Source organism: Peromyscus maniculatus, chromosome 11, assembly GCF_049852395.1.
Source record: "Peromyscus maniculatus bairdii isolate BWxNUB_F1_BW_parent chromosome 11, HU_Pman_BW_mat_3.1, whole genome shotgun sequence".
Lineage (NCBI taxonomy): Eukaryota > Metazoa > Chordata > Mammalia > Rodentia > Cricetidae > Peromyscus > Peromyscus maniculatus.
Window position 1 is genome coordinate 47,157,097 of NC_134862.1, and position 15,586 is coordinate 47,172,682.

The following is a 15,586-nucleotide window of genomic DNA, read 5'->3' on the forward strand; positions in this document are numbered from 1 at the left end:
GTGTGGGATTATCTATTGCTTGATTTTTCATGGATGTGTTTAGCTCCTTTGGGTTGAATTTTCCCTTCTAGTGCTTTCTGTAGGGTTGGGTTTGTTGACAGGTATTGATTAAATTTGGTTTTATCCTGGAATATTTTGTTTACTCCGCCTATGGTGATTGAGAGTTTTGCTGGGTATAACAGTCTGGGTTGGCATCCGTGGTCTCTTAGTGTCTGCATGAGGTTTGTCCATGATCTTCTAGCTTTCATAGTCTCTATTGAGTAGTCTGGTGTTATTCTGATGGGTTTGCCTTTATATGTTACTTGGTCTTTTTCCTTTGCGGACCTTAATATTTTTTCTTTGTTCTGTGTGTTTAGTGTTTTGATTATTATGTGGCGAGGGGACTTTTTTTTTGGATCCAGCCTATTCGGTGATCTGTAAGCTTCTTGTATCTTCATAGGTATTTCTTTCTTTAGGTTAGGAAAGTTTTCTTCTATGATTTTGTTGAATATATTTTCTGTGCCTTTGAGTTGGTATTCTTCTTCTTCTTCTATCCCTATTATTCTTAGGTTTGGTCTTTTCATGGTGTCCCAAATTTCCTGGACGTTTTGTGTTATGACTTTTTTGTCTTTAGTGTTTTCTTTGACTGACAAATCTATTTTCTCTATCGTGTCTTCAGTATCAGAGATTCTCTGTTCCATCTCTTGCAATCGGTTGGTTATACTTGTTTCTGTAGTTCCTGTTCGTTTAGTCAGGATTTCTATTTCCAGCATTCCCTCAGCATGTGTTTTCTTTATTGTCTCAAATTCATTTTTCAGATCTTGGAATGTTTCTTTCATCTGTTTAATTGCTTTTTCTTGGCTTGATTTGATTTCTTCCCATTTTTTGTTCGTTTTTTCTTCCATTTCTTTAAGGGAGTTTTTTATTTCCTCTTTAATGGAGTTTTTCATTTCCTCTTTAAGGGAAGTTTTTATTTCCTCTTTAAGGTAGTTTTTCATTTCCTCTTTAAGGAAAGTTTTTATTTCCTCTTTGAGGGAATGTTTTATTTCTTCTTTAAGGGCCTCTATCATCTTCTTAAAGTCATTTTTAGGGTTGATTTCTTCTGTTTCTTCTGTCATGGTATGTTTAGGTCTTGCAGGTGTAGAATCACTAGGTTCTGATGTTGCCATATAGGTCTTTATGTTGTTGCCTGTATTTTTGCACTGGCGTCTACTCATCTCTTCCTCTGTGCAATGCAGGTGGTGTCTGTGTCTGAGAGTGCCTCTCTTGTTCTAATTTTTAGTCTTGGTTTAGTAGGGGTTCTTGGTTAAATTGGTGCTATTGGGCTATTTCTTCAGGGGCAGCTGATTTCAATCGGTGAATTATATACTTATGATTCTGGTGATCTGGTTTGGTGTCTGGGTAGCACCTTCTTCTGTGTTCCCAGGTCACGTTTTGTTCATTTGTCAACTCCTCAGCTGATCTTGTTTCTTCAGACTTTAAACTGTAGGCATCTGAATCCTCTCCCAGATGGGTTTCAGCTGAGCAGGGTAGTCTCACCAACACCTCCAAGTTGTTTGGTTTCACAGGAACAGCTGGGCCCTGGGTTGTCCTCAGACGGAGTGTTCAGATTTGTTCTGGTTCCGACCCACGGAGATAGCTTCTTCCCTAGGTGTTGGGGTTAGGGGCATCCCTGTTCCAAGCTGCGTCTGCTTGTCTCCGTCCCTGGGCCTGTCTACCTCTGCGGTCTGCCGCCAGGCCTGTATGTCCCTGTCAACTGCCGCTGGGTCTGTCTGCCTCTGGGGACCGCCACCCGGCCTGTATGTCCCTGTCAGCCGCCGCTGCCGGGCCCGTCTACCTCTGCGGACCGCCTCCGCGGGCCTACCTGCGTCTGCTTGTCTCCGCTGCCGTGTCTGTCTACCTCTGTGGGCTGCCGCTGGGCCTGAATGTCTCTGCCTGCTGCCGATGGGACTGAATGTCCCTATCGGCCGCTGCCGCCCCGCCGGGCCCGTCTACCTCAGCAGGCCGTGTTTTTTGTTCTTTATCTCTAACTTTTATTGCTACATGTCTGGTTCCTAACATTGTGAAGTAGAATACTTCCTAGTGGCATCTTTTGAATAGTGTAATCACTGACATGTCATACACAAATACTTCCCTTTCCTTTTCCATTGTTTTCTACTCTTCTCTTGTCATTTTCTAGTTATGATTCAATCACAGGTTGGTTTTGCTTTGTTTTGAAAATAAAATTTATTCTCACATATCTATGGTGCTTAATCTTATTTGTAAACTTGGTTGTATGGAGAAATGCCTAGAAAATTGGTAGTGCACACTTCTGGTTGTGTCTGTATGGGTGTGACCACAAACAATTTGCATATGGGACAGAGAACCCAGGGGGAAGACCCACACAAAATGTTAGCAGCATTGACTAACACCCTGGAGGCTAGAACAGGACATGGAATGGAAGATGGGGTGCTCCAGGGCCTCACCAGGTCCTTTTTCCTTGAGTGGGTGTGTTGACATTTCCTACAAACATTAGACTCCAGATAGTCCCACTTTTGAGCATGGACTCACATCAGCAGCTCTCTGGGAAGCTTCTAGGCCTACAGCATGTGACTGGGGTTGCATCACTGGTCTCCCTTACCCTGAGGTTCTCAGCTTTTTGAGTATATCATTCCTTGACTCTCCAGCCAACAGACACTATTGTGGGGTTCTCCAGCCTCCAATCATGCAAAATTAGCCATTCTGGTCCATAATAAGCCCCTCATAGATTTCTCATAACTATTTGGACACTGCATTGGTTCTCTCCCATTGAAAACCCTTTCTCAATTCTGAGACACCCCCAAACTGATTTCTAGAGTGGCTGTACAAGTTCGCACTCTCACCAGCAGTGGAGGAGAGTTCCTCTTACACCACTTCCTGGCCAACATCAGCTGTCTTCAGTGATTTTAATCTTAGCTATTCTGACAGGTGTAAGATGGTATCTCCAAGTCATTTTGATTTGCATTTCCTTAAATGTCTTACAGCCACTGAGATTCTTCTGTTGAGAATTCTCTGGTTAGATCTGTATCTCATTTTTAAATTGGATTATTTGATAGTTTGATATCTAGTTTCTTGAATTCATTATATATTTTGGAGATCAGTCCTCTGTCAGATGTGGGTTTAGTGAAGATCTTTTCCCATTCTGTAGGCTGTTGTTTTGTCTTATTGACCATACTCTTTGCCTTACAGAAGCTTCTCAGTTTCAGGAGGTCCCATTTACTAATTGTTGCTCTCAGTGTTGTGCTACTGGTGTTATATTTAGAAAGTGGTCTCCTGTGCCAATGCATTCAAGGGCTACTTTCCACTTTCTCTTCTATTAGGTTCAGTGTAACTAGCTTTATGTTGATGTCTTTAGTTCATTTGGACTTGGGTTTTGTGCATGGTGATAGATATGGATCTATTTGCATTCTTCTACATGTCTACATCCAGTTATGCCAACACCATTTGTTGAAGGTGCTTTCTTTTTTCCATTGTACAAGAGGCCTTAGCCCCTCTGAAGAATGGATGGGAGGTGAGGTGGAGTGGAGGCAGGGGAGAGCAAGAGAAGGGGAAGGAGGGGCAACTGTGTTTGGTATGTAAAATGAAAAAAAAAGTTTAAATAAATAAAAAAGAAAACCCTTTCTCATAAGTTGTGGTAGTTACCATTGAGTTTTTTAATTCAATATTTAATTCAGTAATATTTACCAACCACACATGCTATGTCTACAGCCTAATTTTCCCTTAGCCCCATTTTTACTATTATCTACCTAGACTTAGCTCAAGCACATTGTTATGATATAAAATTTAGGTTCAACTTTGTAAGTGCATATATGTGTATGCTAGGTCATGAGTATGGAGGTCAGAGGACAACTTGCAGTGTTCACTTCTCTCCTTCCACCATCTGTATCCTGTCCTGGGGTTGAACTCAGGTCATCAGGCTTGACAGCAAGTACCTTTATTTACTGAACTATCTCACTAGTAGTGTACACATCTTTTAGACATAAGCTTTAGTGAATTTTGACAAAGGGGTTCTTGCTCCTTTCCCTGGTCCCAGTTAACTTATCTTTCCTTTCCCTGGTCCCAACTACTTATCTTCTTCCTGCCAGTATATAGAAAGTTGTAAAGAGAGGCTTTTCTCTGTCCCGCCCCACCCCATAGCTGTTTCCAAATAAGCACTCAGAGGCTTATATTAATTATAAATATTTGGTTGGTAGCTCAGGCTTATTACTAACTTGCTCTTACATTTAAGTTAAGCCATTTCTATTAATCTTTGTATTGCCATGTGGTGTTCTGGCGTCTTGCCTTCTCAGTGGCTGGCTTGTGTCTCTCAGACTCTATCCTTCTTCTCTATCTCTTCTTGTATTTCCCACCTCGCTCTGTCCTGCCTTGCCATAGGCCAAAGTAGCTTTATTTATCCACCAATGAGAGCAACACATATTCACACCATACAGAATGACATCCCACAGCAGAAAGTTCTGTCTGTTTCAGAATTTTATTTTAAAAAATAAGAATCCTGCAATAAGTATTCTAACTTTGCTCAACATCATTCTTGAAATCTATCTTGTTTCAGCATCAGTAGATTTTTCCAGTGGTATTCTGAGAAAATACCTGACAAAAGTCAGCTAAGAAAGAAAAGGTTGATTTGGCTCATGGTTTGAAAGGACACAGTCTATTATGATACAATGAGCATAACAGTGGGAGCATGAGGCAGCTGGTTGCCTTGTCCAGAAGCAGAAAGGTGTGAATACTTCTCTCCTCCCTCCTCTCCTTTTATTCAGTCTGGGATCCAGGTTAATGAGATGGTGCTTCCTACATTCATGGTAGATCCTCTCTCCTCAGAAACAAACTCTGTGGTGATGCTTTCAGAAGCACACTCAGATGAATGTTTTCTAGGTGATTCCAAAACAAGTCAAGTTGACAATGAATATCAACAATGAAAGCTGTACATATCTCAGTAATCATTACTTATGTGTATATGTGTGTTCCTCTGTGTATGTGGGTGCATGTATTTCAGTGGTACAATATTATATTAGCATGAAGAAAGCTGTAAATTTACTCCCTAGAACTGAAAACAAACAAAATATAACATCTAAAATTAATTTTCTATTTTGTGTTCTATTATGAATAAAACTATAAAATTTCATTTTCCATTCTTTGTTGAGAGAACACATAAAATGTGGCCTTTGTTATATATTCAATCCATACTAAGTTCACTTATTGGTTAAAAGTACTATGCAGATTTCTTATGATTGTCTATATTTCTTTTTTTTTTTACATTTTTTTATTTTACAATACTATTCAGTTCCACATAATAGCCACAGATTCCCTTGTTCTCTCCCCTCTCGCCCCCTCCCCTTACCCCCAGGACACCCCCCATTCCCACCTCCTCTAGATCCAGGTCTCCCCCGAGGACTGGGTTGGACCCGATAGACCCAGTCCAGGCAGGTCCAGTCCCCTCCTCCCAGATTGAGCCAAGCGTCTCTGCATAAGTCCCAGGCTTCAAACAGCCAACTCATGCAACGAGCCCAGGACCTGGTACCACTGCCTAGATGCCTCCCAAACAGATCAAGCCAATCGACTGCCTCACCCATTCAGAGGGCCTGATCCAGTTGGGGGCCACTTAGCCTTTGGTTCATAGTTCATGTGTTTCCATTCATTTGGTCATCTGTCCCTGCACTTTATCCAACCTTGGTCTTAACAATTCTCACTCACATAAACCCTCCTCTTTCTCACCAATTAGACTCCCAGCACTCCACCAGGGGCCCAGCCGTGGATGTCTGCATCCAGATTCCTCAGTCCTTGGGTGGGGCTTATGGCACTACTATCAGGGTGTTTGACCATCCCATCACCAGAGTAGGCCAGTCCCAGCTGTCTCCCGACCACTGCCAGCAGTCCTTCATGGGGGCATCTTCGTGGATTTCTGTGGGCTTCTCCAGCTTTTTGTCTCCTCTTTTTCTCATGTGGTCTTCATTCACCATGGTCTCCCATTCCTTGTTCTCCCTCTCTTTTCCCGATCCAGCTAGGATTTCCTGCTCTCTTTCCCTTGACCCTCGGCCCTCACCGCTCCCACTCATGTCCAGGCTGTCCATGCAGATCTCATCCATATCTGTCACCGTGCACAAAACTTAAGTCCAAGTGCATCAAGGACCTCAACATAAATCCAGCTACTCTGAACCTGCTAGAAGAGAAAGTAGGAAGTAGTCTTGAACTCATTGGCATAGGAGATCACTTCCTAAATATAACACCAGTAGCACAGACACTGAGACAAACAATCAATCAATGGGACCTCTTGAAACTGAGAAGCTTTTGTAGAGCAAAGGATACGGTCAACAAGGCAAAGCGACAGCCTACAGAATGGGAAAAAATCTTCACCAACCCCACATCTGACAGAGGACTGATATCCAGAATATATAAGGAACTCAAGAAATTAGACATCAAAACGACCAACAGTCCAATTGAGAAATGGGCTTTAGAACTAAACAGAGAATTCTCAACAGAGGAAACTCAAATGGCTGAAAGACATTTAAAGAATTGCTCAACATCCCTAATCATCAGGGAAATGCAAATCAAAACAACTCTGAGATACCACCTTACGCCTGTCAGAATGGATAAGATCAAAAACACTGAAGACACTTTATGCTGGAGAGGATGTAGAACTAGGGGAACTCTCCTCCACTGCTGGTGGGAATGCATGCTTGTACAACCACTTTGGAAATCAATATGGCGCTTTCTTAGAAAATTGGGAATCAATCTCCCCTAAGATCCAGCTATACCACTCCTGGGCATATACCCAAGAAATGCTCAATCATACCACAAGAGCACTTGCTCAGCTATGTTCATATCAGCATTGTTTGTAATAGCCAAAATCTGGAAACAACCTATATGCCCTTCAACTGAAGAATGGATAAATAAATTGTGGCACATATACACAATGGAATACTACTCAGCAGAGAAAAACAATGACATCATGAGGTTTGCAGGCAAATGGATGGATCTAGAAAAAATCATCCTGAGTGAGGTAACCCAGACTCAGAAAGACAAATATGGTATGTACTCACTCATAGGAAGATGCTAGATGTGGAACAAGGATGACTGGACTGCTACTCACATCACCAGTGAGGCTACCTGGAAAACAGCACCCCAAGAAAGACATGGGTTGTCTATATTTCTGATGATATTATATTCAAATGCTGTTTCTTTTTTTCTGATCTAAACTTATTTCTCATTTTGATCTGGTTTAGGGAATCTCATACAATCTGGAATAACAACAGTGAAGAAAAACTCCGTTTCTCCTAACTCAGTATTCTCATTATTAAGTATGAGTTACCTACCAGTTGCTATATATGCTCTTTCTGAGGTTGAGGTAGTTACTTTAAATTTATTATTTCTTCTGATATGCATCAGATACCTCCTGATGTACTTTCTATTTCAGATACTTCATTCAGGTTCATTAAGTTCTTTTTTAATTTTTTCATTTCTCATTGTGTTCATAATTTCCTTTAAAACCTTAAAACAATCTATAAAAGTTGTTCAGTCTCATCATATTGAGGTTATGGCATTTTCCCCTGGTCAATGTAAGTACGTTTATTTCATATATCTAGAAGCCTTTGTTCAAATAGTAGAGCTATAAATGTTGTATTATTGAAGATCTAGATAATCTTCTTAATGGTCTGGATTTTTTGTTTGCCTGTTTTTTCGGTATTTGTTTTTTTGTGGAATAAGCTCTGTAAAAATTAATTTTTAACCTAGCATAAAAATTATATATATATATATATATATACATATATATATACACACACACATATATATACAGATATACACACATATATGTATACATGACTATGGATGTGTGTATGGTTGTGATTTGTTCTCATTCATTTTTTGTTTCATGCCTTCCTCAAACCTCCTTTCTTCTCTACATATTTCTCATTGTTTTCCCAGTTAGTCCTAACCTATTTCATCACCCTCCTTTATTTCCCATCTGCTGTGGATATCGTTCTATATAAATAAAACACTGATGGCCAGTGACCAGGCAGGAAGTATAGGCGGGACAAGGAGGGAGGAGAATTGGGGAAACAGGAAGAAGGAGGGGGAGACACTGCAGCCACGGCCAGGACAAGCAGCATGTAAAGAAGCCGGTAAGCCACCAGCCACGTGGCAAGGTATAGATTTATAGAAATGGGTTAATTTAAGATAAAAGAACAGTTAGCAAGAAGCCTGCCACGGCCATACAGTTTATAAAAAATATAAGCGTCTGAATGATTATTTTATACGTGGATTGTAGGACTGTGCAGCTTAGTGGAACCTGGAGAAAAGCCCTCCAGCAACACCCATCTTCCTAAGACTTTTTCCTTTCATGATCCCCTTTCTGGTTTCATGACTCTACTACATAAATAGAAAGCCTACACAGACATATCTATGTACATATATGTATGTACATACAGGTATGCATGTATTCATATATTATTTTGGAAAACATGGGAAATATTAGGGTTTGTGCTTTCCCTCTCAATAAAAATAAACTTGTACTACTTGTTCAATTATAACAATCATTTTTATATTTATTATGTTACATATACCAAATGCTGCATATTTAGTATATTATATATACATTGGTACGTGTGTGTGTGTGTGTGTGTGTGTGTGTGTGTGTGTGTGTGTAATTCTGAACCTAGGTGTCACATATGAGAGCAATCATAGAATGTTTGCCTATATCTCCTTTTTTCTTAACATAAGTATTTTCAGTTACATTCATTTTTTCTGAAAATGTTATGACTTCATTTTTCCTTTGTCCCTTTCTCTTATTTGCGACAGATTCTTTTCTCATACAATATATCATGATTATAGTTTCCCCTTCCTCTACTCCTCCCAATTCTTCTCTACCCTCCTATTCCATTCAGATCCACTCTCTTTCTGTCTCTCATTAGAAAAGAACAGATTACAAAGATATAACAGATACAACAACAAAACATAACAAAGTAAATACAAAATAAAACAAAAGACATCACATCAAAGTTGGACAAATCAAATCCACAGAAAGAAAAGAGCCCGAGAGAAGGCACATGAGTCAGGGACCCACTCATTCACACACTCAGGAGTCCCACATAACACTAAACTAAGAGCCATAATATATACATAGATCTGACGAAGACCTGTGCAGGCCCTTGCTTGCTGCCTCAGTCTCTGTGAGTTCATATGAACTTTGCCAAGTTGATTTAGAGGGCCTTGTCCTCCTGATATCCTCCAACCCACCTGACTCTTAAATTCTTTCTGCCTCCTCTTCCATGGGGTTCCCTCAGCTCAGAGGGGAGGGATTTGATGGAGATATCCCATTTAGAGCTGAATGTCTAAAGATCTCTGTCTCTCTGTCTCTATCTCTGTCTCTGTCTCTGTCTCTCTGTGTGTGTGTGTGTATAATGTCTGGCTGTGGGTCTCTGTATTTGTTCCCATCTGCTGCAGGAGGAAGCTACTTTGATGATGGTTGAATAAGGTACTGATCTATGAGTATACCAGAATATCATTAGGAGTCAGTCATTTTATCATTGCATTCTTAAAGATTGGTAGTATTTGAGTTTACCCTAGGTCTCAGGCTATCTAGTCTCTGGTTCTTGGTCACCAAAGCAGTGTCAGGTATGGGTTCCAATGCATGGAGTGGGCCTTAAGTAAAAACAAACATTGATAGTTTTCTCCCACAAGCTTTGTGTTACTGTTTCACTAACATATTTTGAAGACAGGACAGCATTCTAGGTCAAAGGTCTTGTGACTGTGTTGGTGTATATGTTTCTTTTTTTGTTTTTCTGTATGGCTGAATAAACTTCCATTGTGTGTGTGTGTGTGTGTGTGTGTGTGTATTGCTTCTTGATCAGTTCTGATTAGCCAATTTTAAGGCACACTTTACATATTTTTAGGAAGGGTTTACAGCAGACTTTCCTTATAGCTAGATTATCTCCACTGAGGTTTCCATATTGGCATCTTTCCTGAACACACAGGAATTTGAATAAATACACATTACTTAGGGCACTGAGAATTACAATTCTTTCCAGTTCTGCTTCAGTTATGAGAATCATGTAGCCACATTTCCATTTAGTCATCTCTTCTCTTGTAGTTCTTAGCTCAGTATCACACAGTCTCTCTCTGTGATGTTCAACTCAGCATTTTGCCAAGGACATAAGTATGCAGTTATGCTTTCTCTCTCTCCTTCTTCCTCCTTCTATCTCTCTGTCTCTGTCTCTGTGTCTCTGTCTCTCTCATCCTCTGCCCCTCCCATGTATGTCTCTGTTCAGTTTCAGGGTCTCTGTCATTTAATTTCAGCCACTTTGGCCTCCTTAAACTGAAATCTGAGTGAGTGTTTTGATTTGTTTCAGTCACCTTCTTTATTTAGTTTGGAAATCATAGGAAATATTAGGGTTTGTGTTTTTCTCCCCACTTAGTAACTATAGTTTTACTTACTCTGTTTGTTCAATGGACAATTATTTTATATTTACTTCTCATTTGTAATTATCTCCCAGAAGACAGATTTTATAACAGTTACTCCATTACCACCAGAAGGTGAAAATTAAAAATTATCTTTCCTGAAATGCACACTTTTAATGATTTTTGGAATGCTTAATATCCAGTCAGGGAGTAACAAAGCCTATAGAACTACTCTATTAGACAACAATTTGTCAATATATAGTTATAAGAAAGAGACAAGAATGGGAAAATTACATAGGGTTTGGTGGTGAGATTTTTGTTTTCATTATCTTTGTTTTATAGATGTTCAATAACCAATGTTCACTTAATTTCCAATTATAGGGATAGTTGAGGATATTTGAGAAGTTTTGCTTAATGTACAGTATAGTAGGAATTATCTCCCAGTGTTTGTATATAACGCATTTTTTTCTTTAAACTTTTTTATTCATTTTGCATATCAACCACAGATCCCCCTCTTATCCTTCCTCCTGTTCCCTCCCCACACTTCCCCTCCAAAAGGGTAACTCCTCCCATGGGGGGGCAGCAAAACCTGGTACATTTAGTTGAAGCAGGACCAAGCTCCTCCCCGCTGCATCAAGGGTGAGCAAGGTGTCTGATCATTAGTAATGGGATCCAGAAAGTCAGCTCATGCACCAACTCACTTTTAATAAGTCTTGCTGAAATACAATTAAAGAAATTCTTCTTAATTTCAGTTATTGACTCTAGGGCAGCTTTGTCTATATGGCACATGTGAACATTAGGATAATTGATAATATAAAACAATAATATTTAAAGTATTTTAGAATGGAAAGTAACTTTATAATATTGTCTAATTGAGTCAATGTAGTTGTTTAATGAGGTAAAGTGACTTGATAGAGTTCTGATAGGTAGTTAATGACTGAATGAGGACTATAGGCAGACTTTTCTTTCCTACCCACCAGTTTCCAAAAAAACAACAACACAGAATTATAAATGTTCAGCAGATAACTCAGGCTTATTACTAACTAGCTTTTAGAACTTAAATTAACCCATCTAAGTTATACCACATGACTCATGGCTTGTTACCTCATTTTGTACATGTCCTGCTTCCTCTGCATCTGGCTTGTGACTCTTCTAACTCTGCTCTCCTCAGCATCCTTTTTATCTGGCTTTCCCATCCAATCTCTTCCTGCCCAGCTATAGGCCAGTCAGCTTTTTATTAACCAATGAGAGTAATACATATTTATAGTGTACAAAGCTTGTTCCACAGCAGAGGACTGATTTCTTTAAAACACACCATGGTGTGTTTTGTTTGTGAGATATGCAAGTGGCCTTAAGGTTAACGAGCCATTATAAAGTTCAACATTTAGGTGTTCAATAGAATCAAGGCAACAATAAAAGCAAGAATAGATGCTGAAGATTATATAACTTGGAACAAAATTAAGTTTTCTAATGCAGAGAGCAAACTGAGAAGACATTTCCTACTAAAACAAGCAGGGCACCTATCTATTCATAGAGTGCACTGTCTTTGAATGGATTGTGAACAGGGTTTTACTGTGTGGAAATTCTCGTTTCTCATATTTGTCGCAAACTAAATGACTTATTCCAGGATCAACTTAGCATATTTATGTGAAAATGTCACCCATAGAATTTTCCAAAGTAAGTTAAACATCTGAAATATTATTTGCACTAATAACATGCTGAGCAAGTCTGGCCCTCAAATCCCACAAACTGCAAGCCTTAGCTTGGCTCTGGGCCAAATAAGACACATTCCAGAGCAACTTATTCCAAATAAGCTAGGTCTTATTAAAAGCAGCCGTGTTGCATATTCTGACACACACTTGATGCTTGTTGTAAGTCACTCATGAGGCTTCCCCATTCACCTTCACAAGGCTGGTCAGGGTGGTCCACCTCTGCTGGCCATGTTTTCCCTCCACCATCCCTTCTTTATCACTCAGGGTGCCAAAGAATCTAGTTCGTCAGAAGGAGACTTTAATTGGACTTGTTTTCCCCAATGTACAATCAGGATTAATTCTTTATCTTCATCCCAAATTATCCCATTATCCACAAAAAGCATGAGTCCCATATTTCTGACCCAGGGTCTTCCTTCCCAAGGCTCTGTATGCCCTCTACTCTGATGCAGTTTTAACCTTCTTGAATCTATCAAATCATCCACTGTGTCCATATACCTGTTGGCTATCAGGAAAAAAAGCCTATATAACCTCTTTTCTGTGAAAGTATCTTCATTTTCTTACTAAATTTCAGTTAAGTGATTCCTTTCCTTTCACATCCATTCAGATGAACCTGCATTGGGGAGACATTCCCTGAGCTCTTCTCTTCTGTTATCCTTCTTCTAAGTTGCATCTTCCTTTCCACACATTTTCCAGCTCTTTCCATTCTAAACTTTTACAACAGATCATGCAGGGACACAGGTCACTTGTATGACCCTGTCCAGCCCGAGGGGTATTGTCTTAGGGTTTTTATTGTTGTTAAGAGACACCATGCCATGCAACTGTTACAAGTTAAAACATTTAATTGGGGTGGCTCATTTACGATTTCAGAGGGTTAGTCCATTGCCATCATGATGGGGAACATGGTGGCGTACAGGAAGAAGTAACGAGAAGTGCTCCATGGTGCTGAAGAAGTAGCTGAGATGCCTACATCTTACAGGCATCAGCATGTTGAGACACTGGGCAGTATCCTGAGCATAGGAAACCTCAAAGCCCACCCTCACAGTGACATACTTCCTCCAACAAGGCCATATACATTCTAACAAACCACTCTTCCCAACAGTGTCACTCTCTATGAAATTATGGGGGCCAATTACATTCAAACAGCCACAGGTCAGATTGATTCTACCTGAGCACAGCACATGACTTCACTTCAGACTCTTCTTCCCTCACTTGTGAATCTTGGAGTATAAAATGGAAGCAATCCATTTGCCCACAAATGCCTTCATTGTTGTAGCTACCCATGTGTACTTGGCTTCTTCCATTTTCTCCTAAACATTGACTGGTTCTTACAATAACATTAAAACCTGTCATCTTCACTGTTTTTGGTTCTGTTATGATGATTCTCTCCCCTTCTCTTACAGACAGCCTATGTAGCCCAGGCTTGCTTCAAATCCCTTATCTTATGAGCACTTCCAAGTACTGAGGTTGCTGGCTGTATTAACACCACATCTAATTCAAAGGTTTTATCTTCTCTCTTTTTAAAACCAAGAACATGGAGGAAGGGCATATGGGATCACTATAATAAATTTTCAACATGTTGCAAGTTTACAGTCACTTAAAAACCAAAAGTTGAAAACCAATTTTCCTCTTTGTTCACAGCTATTTCTAGCTATATTTTCTCTTTTCTGCTCTTTCTGCAGAAAAACTTCTATAAAGATTTATGTATATTTACTGTTTCCAACATTCCTTTCGAGTCCAGTCCCTCCCATACTGTGGAGACAGAATATGTCAGTGTCTTCAATGCCTCCATCCTCTTTCCTCAACAAATTCAATCTATAGTTCTAAGTCCTTATCTCAGTCTTGCATTCTGCATCATTTCATCTCCATCACTACCCTCTTAGACTACCTAGACGTCAGAGTGCAGGTGACACCAGATGCTTGAGCAAAAGTGGAGGAGCTTCTCCCTGCCATGGATGCGAAAGACAGAAAAGGAATCAACTCTTTGTACTCATCATCAAACACAAGGCCTCCCTACTCCAACCTCTCTGCAGACCATTGTATAATCTCACTTGTTTCTATGGTCTTAGAGACCTTTGACAAGCCAATAATTTTAAAGTACATGTCATCAGTCTCACGTTCCTCTGCTGTTTACAACTGCACATCGAACAGACATCACAAAGTAGACAAATCCTGAGACAGTGGAAGCTCTTGTTGCCTCTGTTGCCATTGCACTCTCTTCCCTCTTTTCTTAGTGCTTCCTCTTACCCCAGAATATATAGAGTAGGGCTGTTCATCAAGTGGGCTAAGTCCCATATCTTGAACGGGCTTTAATTTGGATACTTATCAATCTTTATCACTGCAGTGGGATATTCTACTGTCACTGAATTCTAAGTAGATCCAGAATCATTCTACATCCCCTGGACTAAGCCTCCACCAGGCCTCACCTGAAGCATTGCAGTAATCTCCTTCTTGGCATTCTTGTTTTTTACCCGGATCCTATGCAGGATTTTCCACCATAACACTTAGAATGACAGTTTAACAACTTAAGTCAGATCACATCAATCTAGGTTCTAAATCTTCTTGATGAATTCCCATCCCACTCAATAAATTCCAAAAATTCACCATTCCCCAAAGTCACAAATTCAAAGCACTTGCAGAAATGATTGCTCAGACCTCCTCTCTCCCCATCCTTGTTTGACCTGTGCTGTCTCGACCTACTCTTCCTCGATATGCTGAACGCTTGTATTCACTGCGCCCTCCGCTTAGAATGTCCACCATTTCCTGAATTCCTGATACCAACATTATTAATCCCTACTTCTTTGGGTCTCAGCTCAAATGTAACCTTAGCTGAGGTGTTTAATTGTTGTGGAACAGCTTGCATAAAAGAGATGCCTCACAGTGTGGGGCTCACGTTGATTCTCTACGTGGCCTTATTTCTTTAGGCCGCTAACATTCTAGATAATTGTTTGCTCCTGATTTCATGCTCTTTTATATATTTTGCTCATTTTATTAAACAAAATGCTTAGCATATGACTTGGCATATCGTACATACTCAATAATGATTTTTATAATGATTCAACTTCTTTATTATACTGGGTTACATAAGGCCATTTTCATGCAAATATATATATACTTTAAGTATACCCTCCATACTCTCCTAGTCACATCTTTATCACCATTTTTCTTACCATGTTTTTTCTTTTCTCCCTCTGTTTTGCTTCTACTTTCACATCTTTTTAGGCTGAGAAAAAGGAGTATTTAAAATAACCTAATAACTAATATTTGAAGGATAAACAAGAGTTGGTGAAGCTGAATATTACATATAGAGACACTAGAATGAGTAGTAGAATATAATAAAGCATCTTACTGGCTTGTAAATGATAGAAATTTGTGCACATCTGATACATGATGGCACTTTGAGCAATGGTGATCTCATTGTGATAATGAAACTGAAACACTAATGTCATAGTGCAGCATTGCAGTGGGTGTATCCCTAGGTAATAGAC